Consider the following 14,724-nt stretch of genomic DNA (forward strand, 5'->3'; position numbering starts at 1 on the left):
ATGACTTCCATACCGGATCGGCCGGGCCCGGGTTAACAACGACCGCCACTGGTGCTGTTGACCTACAAGGTGGTTGCATATACAAGTAAATCTACAAAAACTTGGAATCTGGTAGGTACTACTACAGGCAATGAAACAAGATAGCAAAATAAACAAAATATGATATTTCCAAAGAAGTGACTAGAACAATGACAGGTAACATGAGGTTGAGTAAGGGTAAAGAAGGTGAGGTGAGTAACAAGGCAATACATACGATAACAAGGTATGTGAACTTGGTGAATAGAGGTGACAGTGTAGCTTAGCTAATAGTCTAGGCATGCAATTCACAAAATATACTTCACAAGGGGCAGCGGATAGTCCATAAAGTCTGTGAGAGCGAGAAAGGGACCAGGGGAATGGGTCGTTAATAAACATAAAATTCAGAATCACAATACCAGGTGACCGGTGAATACCAGTAAACATGATAGTGACCCAAAAATGCGGAATGGGGTGAGTTTAGATTCCAGGGAAAAGAGGTGGGGCACAGAGCCAGGATCTAGAAAAATGGTGCAATCAGCTGAGAGAGTGAAGAGATGAAGTTGGGAAAAAACTGTTGTGCAACACAAAGAACCGAGATTTAGGAAATGACAGTAATCACCTGAGTGATCAGGAGAGTGATTAGGTGAGTGGAGGACAAAACAATAGCAGACAGACAAACAAAGAGGAGAACAGGAGGACACCCACAGACAATGAACCGATGTTAATAGAAAAACGGCGGCAAGCAGACTGGTGGGCAGACAGATGTGAGGATAGGTCGGGCTAATGCAGACAACAGGATATAGAATTAGGAATCATAGGCAGACAATTGAGAAGAGATAAACTACAGTGTTTGATGCAATGAAAAGTGTTCAAGGTATCATGTGAGAAGGAAAGGAAAAGAAAGGGTCTATTGTATTGGGGGTTGTTGCCAGATATCCACATACTGTACCAACCTCATACGGCTCAAGTTGCAGCTTTTCTGGTGATTCTGCATTTCATGTGGATTCATTTTTTAAAGCAAGTTCATACATTTCTTTCAGAGTGGGTTTGTGGCCGGAACCATTCTTTAGCAGAACAGGCAGTAAATGCAGTAAATGTGCTGAAAGCTTCTCATTGCTGGTGCTTTTCACACTAACAGGAGAGAAAGGGTGCCTTCCTGGAGCTCTCTGGCATGCTGCTAGACTGCACCCTTGTGGTGGATGATTGGAACTATAATATTGTTTTCACAAGAAAGAACCAACAACAATATTATAGTTATAAAAAATGGCAAAAATTTTCTATAACTTTTTATAGCAAACATTTCTGATGCTGAAAGAACATTTATACTAACTGAATGTAATTTATTATTATTATGCTAGGTTTAAGTTTGTATGGCGCGCATTGCATTCACCAAAGAAAGAAAAAAATTAGCAGTCTTATCCTGTAATTATGAGAACCAGATCTAAGTTGTGTTGTGGCTTTTTGCAACCTTGTTTCTAAATTGTCTCAGGGCAACTTTACATTAAACTTTAACTAAAATATTTTTGACACTGCAGCCAAACTTATTCAAAAGCATCTCTTAACTTCTTATTTTGAACATCTCATAATTTTTAAATTTCAGTCAATCACTAGGCAAAATAATTTTTATTATGTTTTACTGTTCTGTTATTGTGCCTTTCTGCCTGCATTAGTCTCATTGGTTTATGTTTTATTGTCTTATTTGTTAGATATCTAAATTAAAATCTATCTATTTCTATCTATTTTTCAATAATCTGTAAAGCACTTTTAATTGTGTTAATCTACAGAAAATGTGCTGTATTCTATTGATTATTTGATTAATTGATTGAAATGACATCAATGCCTGTTTTTTGTCTTGCTGCTTTGGACAGGTTATCATCTTGTCCTGAGCAGATGGGTATGGAAATCTAATCATTTTTCACAGCCATTTATGCTGCTATAATAAATCAGCAATTTACTTGCTTTGTTGCATAATAATATTTATAATAATTTCAATATCGGATGCCTTGCTGCATGAAAAACTGCTCGTTTATAAAATAGTTTGTAAAAAGCTTTAGCTCACTAGCTTTAAAAGACTGCCTATAATAATAATAATAATAATATGTCAGTGTTTATTCTGCTGCAATTTGTGTTTTTATTATGATAAATTATGTAGGTGGCCTATTCTGTTCATGCTCAATTAGACCCTCTGTTTTTATTAGCTTACATTTTATTCTGCAAAGTGTTAACACTTTTTGTCACAAAAAATAAATCAAACAAATGTTTAGGCATTTGAAAGTATTTGAAAAAACATCTTATGTTGTCATAACTATCTCAGCCGCTTGCAGTATGTATGTTTGAACATTGCAAACTACTTCCAGTGACAAGATATAATGTATACTGTATACTCAGTTACTTCCGAATGGCACAGCAGGTCTCAGCAGATAAAACTTACATTAGAAAAAAGCAGCTTGTAGTCTCATTTTACCAAAAACTGTTGGTGCGTGTCTGTGCATGTTTGGTTAAAATATCACTCAGTGAAGTGAAGGAAAAGCTTCAGAAGTAGTTGGCTCTCAAGATTCTTGCAGTGAAGCTGTGATCATCTAGCACTGAACAGGAGCCCTGCATCAGTGGTGGATGATGTACTCAAACTGTATTTTACACTCAGTACCCACTGACATTTCTACTTAAAAATTAAAAATTAAGTGCATGATTTATATCAGAGTAAATCAGCAGGGACCAGCTTGCATTGCAGTAAAACAAAGAACTCTCATAGCACTGCATTACATTTGCCCCTTTCTGAGGGAATGACACAAAGAAGGAGGGAGGCAATGCCAAATTTAGTCAAGAAAATGTTTGGAGCGCTGGCTGTTATGATGTTTGACTTTGACATCACGTACAATGTTCATTTGAAGGTACACTTTACAATTCAGTTGCTCTATGTCTGGAAATAGACCATTAATTTGGCGGGTTTCAGTTTAGCTGTGTGCTCTCCTGCGCAGTGAATGCAGAACTCTGTATACAGGCCAAACTCAGCACAACACACCAAAGAGTAAATTTGCTGAATAGCGGCTCACTTTGAGCATTGATAATGTCATAAGTCTTTTATTTAAGGCTATGGAGGGACTAACAGCCTACCTGCACCTGGTTTAATGGACCAATTCCTGTCTCTTGTTTGCGTAATTTTCATAATTTATGAAATTATTAAATGTGTAAAATAACGAAATTGTAACACAACTTTGATTAAAAATGTAGTGAAGTAAAAAGTATAGATATTTGCTCTTAGATGTAGTGGTACTGTATGAGCCAACCAGGGTTTCTTCAGTTTTTGTTTTTTGTATTATGTATTATGAACTGTACTGTATTATTTGTTATGTTATGTTTGTGTACTGATGATATCATTACTTTTATAACCATATAGCTTTGATGGTTGTCTTTGTAGTTTACCTTTTAACTTTGTTGTCAAGGGAACAATGCATAGCAAAGGGTTTGTTACAAGAGATGCTGTTCAGCTCAGCTACTGAAGGGAGCAGATGTGACACAGTAACTGGAGCAGAGGAACTGACAAGGTCGTACGGACCACAAGAAAGTAGAAGAAAAAGGTTCAGTGTGTAGCTGTGGAGGCACACTGTTTCTTACCAAGTTCTTTGAGTTCAGCCATACTTTGAGAAACTTGTTTGAAGAAACTGTTTGTGCTTGTGAGATTACGGTACTTAAACGTGTATGTACAATTGATCTGTCATCAGCTAAGTTGAGAGGCAAATACGATAAATGTTCAATGTTCATCATAGATCAATCTCCGGAGTGAAGTATTTGCTGGAACCTCAGATTTGAGTAAGATCGCCTCTACATTAGTAAGAAACACCCTAGTGTAGTGTTTAGCCCTCTACAAGGGCAGAGAAGTTGATCCAGATAGTGTGGAGAAAGGACAGGCAAAGCCATGACTCAAGGCCATGGAAAATTCTTTGCAAAGGCTGATAGATGCAAGAAAGGCCAAGTGGGACTGGCTGGCGAAACGAAAGGGCGTGATGCGCTATTTAATGGAGGAGGACTGCGGTCTGGAGCTGGTGGAGAAACTGTTGATAGAGTTCAACCAACGGTTTGAGTTTTATGAAATAAATACCTCAAAGAATCATTCAGTGAGCTTAACCTCGAAGAGGATATGAATACCGATCAGCAAGGCTGGTTCGCGCTGAGGGTAAATTCAATCAAAAAACTTGGTGACGATGTTGCTTGTTGGATAAAAGCGGTGCATCAACGTCTTAAGGAAGCAGGCCTCGTTACGTCATGTGGTTTCAACGTCACCAATAACAACTTCAATCTTAGTCAGTCTGTCAGTTATATGCTAGTTATAAAGTATCTGTTGCTGTCAACGGGGCTGTGAGTAAGCAAGAGATACAACTGTTAAGGGGTGTTTTGGTGCTGAATACAGTGGGAGTGTAAAGGCTGAGGCTCGCCGCTGTGATTTCCAAGAACACAATGTTAACCAGTTTACAGCATCAAAGGATCAACATGTTTCATTAAGGGATACTCCGTGTCAAAACAACTTTACCGAAATTCCAGATAAACACCACAGGTTTTATGCTCAAACTCCTCAAACAATTCCTACCTTTACTTAAGATCCTTTAGACTATGGACTCTTCATCAAAACATTTGAGTACGGGGTGGAGAGTAAAACTGGGGTTGACAGTGATCGGCTCTACCTTTTGGAACGGCATACTGATGAAAAACCCAGGGAGGTGGTTCAAAGCTGCTTTCACATGGAACCAATTAAAGGTTCCATGTGGCTTACAATCTTGGTAAGAAACATGAATGCAAGGTTAAGTTTATAGATGTAGTTCAGTTTGTAAATGACGAATCCCAGATCTGACTGCATCCTTACTGTTTTGGCAAAAGTGACAATATCTGGTCTTAGACACCTCAAGTGTAATCAGTAAGGAGCTTCAACATCCAGAATGTCTTTTAGGGTTTTATTATCTTGCATGAGAGAAGTACATCGACAGAGTTTCAAGCCTCCATCCTATGCAGTTCTAAACTTCATACATCACACATTAGTTTTATAACCTTCTATTTCTGGGCAGAACATTCTCCAACCTCAGGCTGCTTCCAGCCCTTTTCTCCTTATATGGAAACTGTTTCCCTTTTCAGCACTTTGATAAGCACCTGTGAGCATGGAGTGAATCTGGGTCACTACAGTGTGGGATAGTCTGCTGTTAGACAATAACTGACCTTGGAGCAGTTCTGCAAACAATGAGCAACTTGTACACTGAGTACAATTTGCCATTATAACTAGATAAAATGCTAAGAGTAAAATGCAATCATTTAATCATACTTGATTTTCCATCACACTTACTATGGGGACAAAGAGTCACCTAACGAGTCCTTCAGGTACCAGTTAGGGAAGGTAGGTAGTAATCAAAAGTGCTTTACCACTACTGGAAAGCAAGTGACTACTCAAAAGGAAGTAAGTGTAGAGCCTGGCTTTAGTAAGGCAGGCCCTTCCAGTACCATCGAAGCCTCACCCAAGCCTTCCAGTACCATGAAAGCCTCACGTGAGTCTTGCCTTTTTTGCCATGAGGGCCATTACTTTTTGAGCACTGTAAAAAGCTAGAATACTTCTTAAAAGGGTAAGAGAGTTCCTCAGGAGAGAAAGCTTATGCTTCAGGTGTCTGAAACCAAGACATGAGTAAGTTCTGTCAGGAGGAGGTAAACTATCCTTTCCACTCAAGGACGCACCCTACTTTGCTGCACGTGAAGAGCCAGAAGCATAGACAGTCCATGGATGGTGATGAGGCAGTGATCAGCGGATTTGTGAACGGCAGATGTACACATAACTTTGAGGCAGAGTCTGGGAGCACAGAGGGCATTCTTGCCATAGTTCCTATCAGAATGAAGACAAAAAAGGGCAACAAGCAATTACTTCGTATGCCTTCTTGGATACTGACACCAAAGCTACGTTTTGCAAAGATGAACTTCTTAATAAGCTGAATTTACATGGAAAAAAGGTTAGCTTTCTCCTTACAACCATGGGGGAAAACCAAGTTGTGACCAGTAACATGGTGACTGAGTTGGAGGTAAGTCACCTGGAATTGAATAACTTCATAGAATTAAGTGGTGTTTTTACAGAAGGGTATTCCAGTGAGCAAGGATACGATCCCATGACAAGAAGTAGATAAGTGGCAACATCTTAAAGGAGGGCAAATACCTCTCATAAGTGCAGACATAGGGTTGTTGATTGGAACTAATGTTGCCGAAGTGATGAAACCAAAGGAAGTCATTCCTAGCGTCAACAAGGGGCCTTATGCAGTTAGTACTTTGCTGGGTTAGACGGTCAATGGGCCACTGAAAGAAGGTGGTTGCAACAGAATTGTATATCTGTTGCCAAGCTGGAAGACCTGTCAACAATTTCAATAAGATTTTCCTGAGGGTGGTCGAGAGGAAGAGTATGAGATGTCTAAGACCTGTCTGTTCATGGAAAGAGTGTCAAAATCCGCTATATTGGTAGATGGACACTACTGCCTTAATCTCCCATTAAAGGATTTGGACATTTAAATGCCAAACAATGGGGCCATGACAGAACAACGTGCTACAAATCTGAAGAGGAAGTTTCTCAGGAATCTCTCAGTTAGAGTGGATTGTATGCCTTCATGATCATATCATTATATGATCACCAAAAAATACCTAGGGTTCAAGATAAGGACCTTGGCTGCAGTGATGGAAAAGTTTGGTATATTCCTCATCATGGGGTGTACCATCCGAAAAAGTTTAATTCTCGTGTGGTGTTTGACTGTGGCGCGTCTTATCAGGGAACCTCACTGAATGAGCAGCTTCAGGGACCAAATCTTACTAGCACAGTAGTTGGTGTTCTGACTAGGTTTCATCAAGAGCCTGTGGCAATAGTGGCAGGTGTGGAGACAATGTTCCACCAGATAAAGGATTCGTCAGACTACGCTGACCTACTCAGATTCCTATGGTGGCCAGATGGTGACGTTAGTCAGCCGACGGAAGGCTCCGAACAGGTGATGCGCAGAAGACAACACACATTTGTTTAATGCCTGCACAGTAAATACGGTGCTGGGAAACTTATGTAGATGACTGTCTAAAATTGGTTGAAACTGTTGAAAAGGCTGAGTCTCTTTACCACAATTTGAAGACTTTATGTCAGATGGGTGGCTTCAGGTTAAATAAATGGATCAGCAACAATCGAATGGTGTTAGCAGCCATACCAGAGGAGGAGAAGGCGATAGAAATAATGGACCTAAATCTGGATTAAAATGCACTTCCAATGGAAAGGGTGTTGGGCGTGCAATGGTGCCATCATTCAGATCAATTCAAGTGTCAATTCAATGACTGACAGTACAGAGGTGGTAAAGTACATCAACAACGACACATCACGGTTTCGCATGTTTGTAGCTAATAGGGTGTCGGTGATTCAGCAGACCTCGACAGTCTCACAGTGGCACTACGTAAACTCTGGGCTTAATTCGGCAGATGGTGCATCAAGGGGACATAATATGACAGCCTTTTTGCAAAATAAGCTGTGGATATCTGGACCTGACTTCTTTACCCAGGCAGTCGAGAACTGGCCAAGGAACCCAGACTTGCAAGAGACTTATGTAGCCAATACTGAGGTGAATAAAAACTGTCACAGTGAATGTTCTACTACTCATCATGTAAACGCTTAAAGCCGGTCGTGGTGTGGCTACTATCGTTGAAAAAGATGCTTCTAACATCGTCCAGAAGGAGAAAGGAGCTGTTAGAAAACATTAACCAAGATATTCAGCTTCAAAGAAAAATGCTGAACTACAAAAAAGGAAGAAGAACCTAACTGTGGATGAGCTCCAGGAAGCAGAGGTTGAAATAATTTGTCACTGCCAGCGGATGTTTTCCGTATGAAATTTCGGCTCTGCTATAAAAGGAACCAGTGAAACGGAGCAGCCACATACATAAACTTCATCCATAAACTTAAGGGCCTGGATGTCTCACAATTTTTTACTTGGAAACTCAGACAAAACTGAAGCAATAGTATTTGGGCCTAAAAATCTCAGAATTATGCTATCCAACCATATAGTTTCTCTGGATGGCAATATCAGGCCGCTTCCCCCCATATACATGAGGTGATGTAAATTTGGCACTGGAAAAGTTGACCTGACCACAGGGACCACACAGTTTTTTTGTTTTTAGAGGCCAGGGTGTGTGCAAAAAAACAAATGGTGGTATTTATTAACAAAATATTAAACAGAGGCAAAAACCAAAATCCCGGTCAATCAACCAAACTTAAATTAAACGTACCAAAGCAAACAAGGCATCTTTAAGAACCACTGCCAGCAAGCTGAAAAGGGGGGGACGCAACCCCTATCCATCTAACTACTGTGTGTAACAGACCTCATATGTGAGGGCTGTATGCAGATATGTTGCTTACAGTACCTGTAAACAACACTAAAATTATGAGATGGACGACTTTGGTCTGTTTTCTTCCCCTGCTTCAGCCAGATGTAGAGAAGTAGAGAGAGAGCTGCAGGCCGCTACGAACGTCTCACCTGGGTGACAAGCCCCCTGTGGCAGGAAGTGTGTACTACCTCTCCAAACAGATATTCAAATAAATGACATGTTTGGTTTTTTTTGTTTGTTTGTTTTTTTATTATTACAACGTGACCACACGGTGCTGTGGGTCACATGCTCGCTGACAAAAATGGAAATGGCTCCTGACATTTTGAACTTATTACTCTCATCAAAATAAATCAAAACATCATCCACATTTGATAATTACGTTCAAAACAATGGCTTGGCGTAGGTGTAAGGTATGTATGGGTAGTAAGGTGTCAAAGCCGTGTGTGTTAGATCATAGTAGGGTGCTGTCCAAGCAGGTATGTATGGTGAAGGGAGAGTGGTTACTGTATTGGCTGAGGGGTGAGGCTGAAGTGAAGGTTCACCTAATGTTTGGTATGTGAAAATCTGCCTCGGCCTCCACTCTCTTGATGACTTTCTAACCTAACTAGCTTAACCTAACTAGTAGGCCTCTCCTTTTCCTTTCCAAATGGAAGTATGTACAATTGATCCATCATCAGCTAAGTTGAGAGGGAATTTACAATAAATGTTCAATGTTTATCATAGAACGATCTCCGGAGTGAAGTATTTGCTGGAACCTCAGATTTGAGTAAGATCGCCTCTACATTAGTAAGAAACACCCTACATTAGCCTCTAAATTAGTAAGAAACACCCTAGTGTAGTGTTTAGCCCTCTACAAGGGCAGATAGTGTGGAGAAAGGAGAGGCAAAGCCATGACTCAAGGCCATGGAAAATTCTTTGCAAAGGCTGATAGATGCAAGAAAGGCCAAGTGGGACTGGCTGGCGAAACGAAAGGGCGTGATGCGCTATTTAATGGAGGAGGACTGCGGTCTGGAGCACCCCCATTATTTGACCACAGGGTCAGTCCCTGTGGTCCGTGGATGACTACCTTTACCAACTGAGCTACAGCTGCCCAGTGCAGATGTCAAGCTTGTAAACTAGCAGAATGATAAAAAATCATTTTCTTTGTATGTCTGAGAGAAGTCACAGTAATTGGTATTATATTTTCGTTTTTTCTTTGTTTCAACATGAGAGCGTTGTAAGAGACTTGCACGGAACATTTTGGTTGGACAACTACAGTTAAGGTGAATTTAAATGTCATTTTAGTTTTTAGTAGTAAGTCTGGCTGAAGCAGGGAAAGAAAACAGACCAATGTCGCCTGTCTCATAATTTTACTGTTGTTCACAGGTCAGTAACAATACAATATATTTTTATTACTATAGCCATCTTTTAGGACCTTCATAGTGTAGGAACAGTATTGCCAACATTAACATTAGCACTGTGTTTCCAAATATTGCCTTGTGAGCAACCTACCTTCTATAATTTACTTGCAATATTCAATAACTAACGGCCTCCCTCGATCATCACCATCGTAATAACTAAATTAGCTAAATTTAACTACTACTATTAAATCTACTATTTCCCCATTAAGGTAATTAAGAACAGTAACTAGACATATGGCATCAAGCAAGCAACAGTAAAACAAAATGCACAAGGACACACATATGAAAACAAATGCAAAGTAGAAAGGAAATGACTTCACTTACTTGTACACGGAGATAATCCAACCATAGAGCAGACTGTAAATTTGTTATGATATTTTTAATGGCACAAGCTAAAAGCTAGATGAGCAGTAAATTAGAGCAGTAAAGTAAAGTACTAAATGCAAAGTCCATTGTAATCTACAAGCCCAAATTCAACATCCCAAAAGTTGGGATAATGTGTAAAAAGTAAATAAAATGAGAGTGCAATGATTTTAAAATCTCATCAACGCATATTTTATTCACAATAGAAAATAAACACATATAAGATGTTAAAACTGAGACATTTGACTATTTCATGGAAAATATTAGCTAATTTTGAATTTGACAGCAACACATCTTAAAAACTTGAAATAGTGGCAACAAAAGGCTGGAAAAGTAAAGATGTATAGAGAAACTCCATTAATTCCAGTGGAGAGGAAAAACTCCCTTCAACGGACAAAAACGCGCACTGGAAATAAGACAGCTCAAAAGCCGGGGACACCTGCAGAAAAGGGACAGAGAGAGGGAGAAAGAGAAGGAGAAAGACAACTATGGGAGAAAACACACAAAGTTAAGGTAAATTCTATTCTAGATTTTATAGGAAGCCAATGGAGAGAAGCTAGTTAAGGTAAAATATGATCTGTCTTGCTAATTCCAGTCAGCACTCTTGCTGCAGCATTGTGGGTTAATTTCAGGCTTTTTAAGCAGTTACTGTGGCATCCAGTAACTCTTTAGTAGGGAATAACAGGAGTCCAACCTAGTAACAAATGCATGGACTAGTTTTCCTGCATCACAGGATTTTCCTAATTTTGGCAATGTTCTGTAGGTAGAAGAAGGCTGTTCTAGAGAATTGTTTTATATGTGATGTAAAGGACAAATCCTGGTTCCTTGCAGTAGTACTAGAGGCCAGAGTTATGCCATCTGTGAAAGGTCACACACTTCCCTTTTCCACTAGTCCCCAGTTGAGAATGTAGGTCCTGCCATTGTTATTTGGTGGTGGTTGCACTAAATAAGATATTTAGTTTGGATATTGTCCATTATTTAAAGCAATATGTGTTATTTTTATGTGATTGAGTTGACCCCCATACTTACATATGGAGGGTCCCACAAGGGGGCACAAGCCAATGTCTTCTTGTGCCAGTGTGATAGAAATTTTCCCTCTTTGAAGAATTGTAGACAGAACACAGCGTGATGAACCATCTCAGTTTAATACATGCCGGCATGGAGAAGAACACATGGATGTTGGTGTCTTCTGACTTGTATTTCTCAAATCCCTTCTATTTATACTCGAACCCAAAACAGCAACCACCCTCACAAAACATGACTGAAGAAACCAGGTCCATGCAGTTGACAGTCACCATTCTTGTCCCTTTTTAGGTTATCTAACAATGTCAGTTGTGAAGCATCTGACTTTATTATGTTTGCACCGTCTTGTAGATCTTGTGACCCCAGGACCCACTATCTACTACATTGCAAAGTGCCTCCTGTGATCTTAAGCAGTCCTCTAAACATGACACAACCTGTGACTTCTTGTCCTCTTTGTGACCTCTTCAATAAGCCCATCTTGGTTGACTATTTGGTAATTATCTAACCATATGACTAAATTTACTCTATTCCCCCACACCAGTCCCCAGTCTGGATAAATGCAGAGGATTGTGTGAGGAAGGGCATCCAACACGCCAAATTAAACATGCTACTCATGACTTCTACACCGAATCTGACTTCCATCGCGGCCCAGGTTAACAACGACCTCCACCAGTGCTGTTGACCTACAGGGTGCTGGTGGAAATTGGGCTACTTTTGGTCAAAAAAGGAGAGGTGGAGGGAGGCTGAGAGAGGGCTGAGAGAAGTTCATAGGCAGAGAGAGAAGAGTAAAGCCAAGAGTATAGGAACGACAGTAGAGACTTTAATTATGGGACAGGGAAGGCTAGCGAGTGGGCTTGACCTGATGCAGAGAAGAAGATGGATATACTGTGTGTTCCGGAGGTGGAAAGGCAAAGCTCAAAGCTTAGCAGTAGGGTTCAAGTTATTTTACTATGGGTTTGATAGAAAGAGAAATGGAGTAGGAGTTATCCTGAAAGAGTTTGCATGGAATTTTCTAGAGGTGAAAAGAGTATCAGACAGGTTAATGAGTTTGAAGCTGAAATTCAAGGCGTGATGTTCAATGTTGTTAGTGGTTATGCCCCACAAGCTAGGGATTGAGTAAGAAGAGAAATAGAAATTCTGGAATGAGTTAGATGAAGTGATGCAGAGCATCCCCAGAGGTGAGAGAGTAGTGATTGGTGCAGATTTCAATGGGCATGTTGGTGAAGGTCACAAAGGTGATGAGAATGTGATGGGCAGGTTTGGTCTCAGGACAGGAATGCAGTAGGACAGATGGTGATAGACTTTGCAAAAAGGATGGAAATGGCTGCTTTCTTTCAGAAAAGCCGGGAACATAGGGTTACATACAAGAGCGGAGGTAAAAGTACTCAGGTGGAGATCTTGTGTCGACATTGTAATCTGAAAGAGATCAGTGACTGCAAAGCATTGGTAGGGGAGAGTGTAGCCAGACAACACAGAATGGTGGTGTGTAAAATGACCTGTGGTGAGGACGATAAAGAGGACTCAGGCAGAGGAGAGGATAAAGTGGTGGAAGTTGAAAAAGGAAGAATGTTTCATAGTTTCAGGGAGGAGATCAGAAAGGGCTCTGGCTGGTCAGGAGGTCCTTCCAGATGAGGGTCCACTAGTAGTTATCGGCTTTATGCAGCTTGGGTGATTGGAGTTTTGTTACTGTGTCACTAAATGAATTTTGGAGTTATTTTACAAATCAGGGATTGGAGATTCACTACACCTAAATTCTACGCATTCACTACCAGGCTTATGTTACGGATCCAGACCACTACATCTAACTCCGCAGAACACTGTTGTCTACCCCCTTAACAAATCACTCTTCCTTATTGCATCCAAGGATCTACCTCCACTGCCTGGACCATACTCCACTCTTCCCCATAAGACCTCTCTTCCAGACTCTGCTTGTGTCCCCAATCACTCGCTCGCTGTCTTGCTCATTTTAGACTTCATATCCTACAAGTCATTACTGAGTTTCTCATTGTGTGTTCTCTCTCATAGACTCCAGTCTACTATAAGTGGAGTCTACCACCACTCGCAAAGTGGTGTTGTACTCCAGTCAACACCACTTAGCGAGTCGGGGGGCTTACTACATCTCCATCCTGCTTTGCCAACTATCTTCTTGTTTTTTTAATAAACCTCTTAGGTAGAAAAGTGCAGACCATTTACCATAAGAGAGAATCACTAAAATTGCAAATGAAATTGGCATCTTTCTAGAGCATTAAGGTACCAAACCATTCTTGTGATGTTCAGAACTTTTAAAAGCCACTTCAGCCTTCGGCCACTTTATCTGTTGGTTGAATATCAGCCATTTGTACAGCCAAATGTAGAAAACTAGCAAAACTAAAACAAAAATCTATTAAAAATATGACATTACTTAACACTTAATATTGCCACTGTGTTGGCTCCTACATTGTCAGTTATTAAAAAACATCTTTCCAAAAGACTTCACATAATATTTGTCCAATACTTTACTTACAACATGCTGAAGGGATTATATATCTCATCTGGCCCAGGAACGCTTTGGAATCCTGCCAGAAGAGCTTAAAATTGCTGAAAACAAAACATTCAGGGCTTAGCCTAACACTCAGCCTGGTCCCCCAGCAAAAAGACCCAAATAACTCAATCATGTAACTCCAACCTAAAAATGCAGGCTTTCGTACCAAAATACATACAGCTGAATTTACGTGACAGATGTATAATGTTTTTTATTAAAAACTGTTATTATTATTATTACAACAAGCAATAAAGTTAATGATTAAATGCAAACTTGCAGGCTTCACAAATGTGGTGTAAATTATATTTATATTGAAATATATATATATATATATATATATATATATATATATATATATATATATATATATATATATATATATATAGTGATTACTTGATTGTGACAGTTTTACAGTTTTGTTCAATCCTACAGTTTTGAACAACTAAAAATAAAAGCACCAGTGTAAGGTTGTAGGGACTGAGTGTTTCGCTGTTGTACAGACTGTTAGGCCCCTTGTGGCTAAATTGTGATTTTGGGCTATACAATAAATATGTAATAAAACGTGAAAGTCCAGTCACTGGTCCCGTCCCCCGGTTTCCTGTTTTTTTTTTTTTTTCATTGTCCGCGTAAAGAGATGAAGAATGAACAAAGTGTCAGTTTTACAAGAGTGTTAGACCGACTTAATGAAAATAAACACAGCATGACATAAACGGACCTTTTTAGTCTTTTTGTTTTTGTTCATGAAGTTTTATCATGCACGAGTAGGAGTTAACATGGTTTTGTATCGCTAACAGAAATGTTACTTTCGCTTTCTTGTAGGCTAAAAATGTATTTCCTGTATGGCTTTTATACTAACACTCAAGGGAAAATATACTGCAAACATTTTTACTTTTATTATGTACCTGGCACAATAAAATTGTGTTTTCTAATTATGTTTTCATTAATTTCATAAATGTTGTTTCTTTCAGCCTGTGGTTGTGTTTTAAGGGCAGATTTTAAAGACCCTATCCTGGAATTTTTTTCTTAAATGAA

This window comes from Channa argus, chromosome 20 (genome assembly GCF_033026475.1).
Source record: "Channa argus isolate prfri chromosome 20, Channa argus male v1.0, whole genome shotgun sequence".
Taxonomy (NCBI): domain Eukaryota; kingdom Metazoa; phylum Chordata; class Actinopteri; order Anabantiformes; family Channidae; genus Channa; species Channa argus.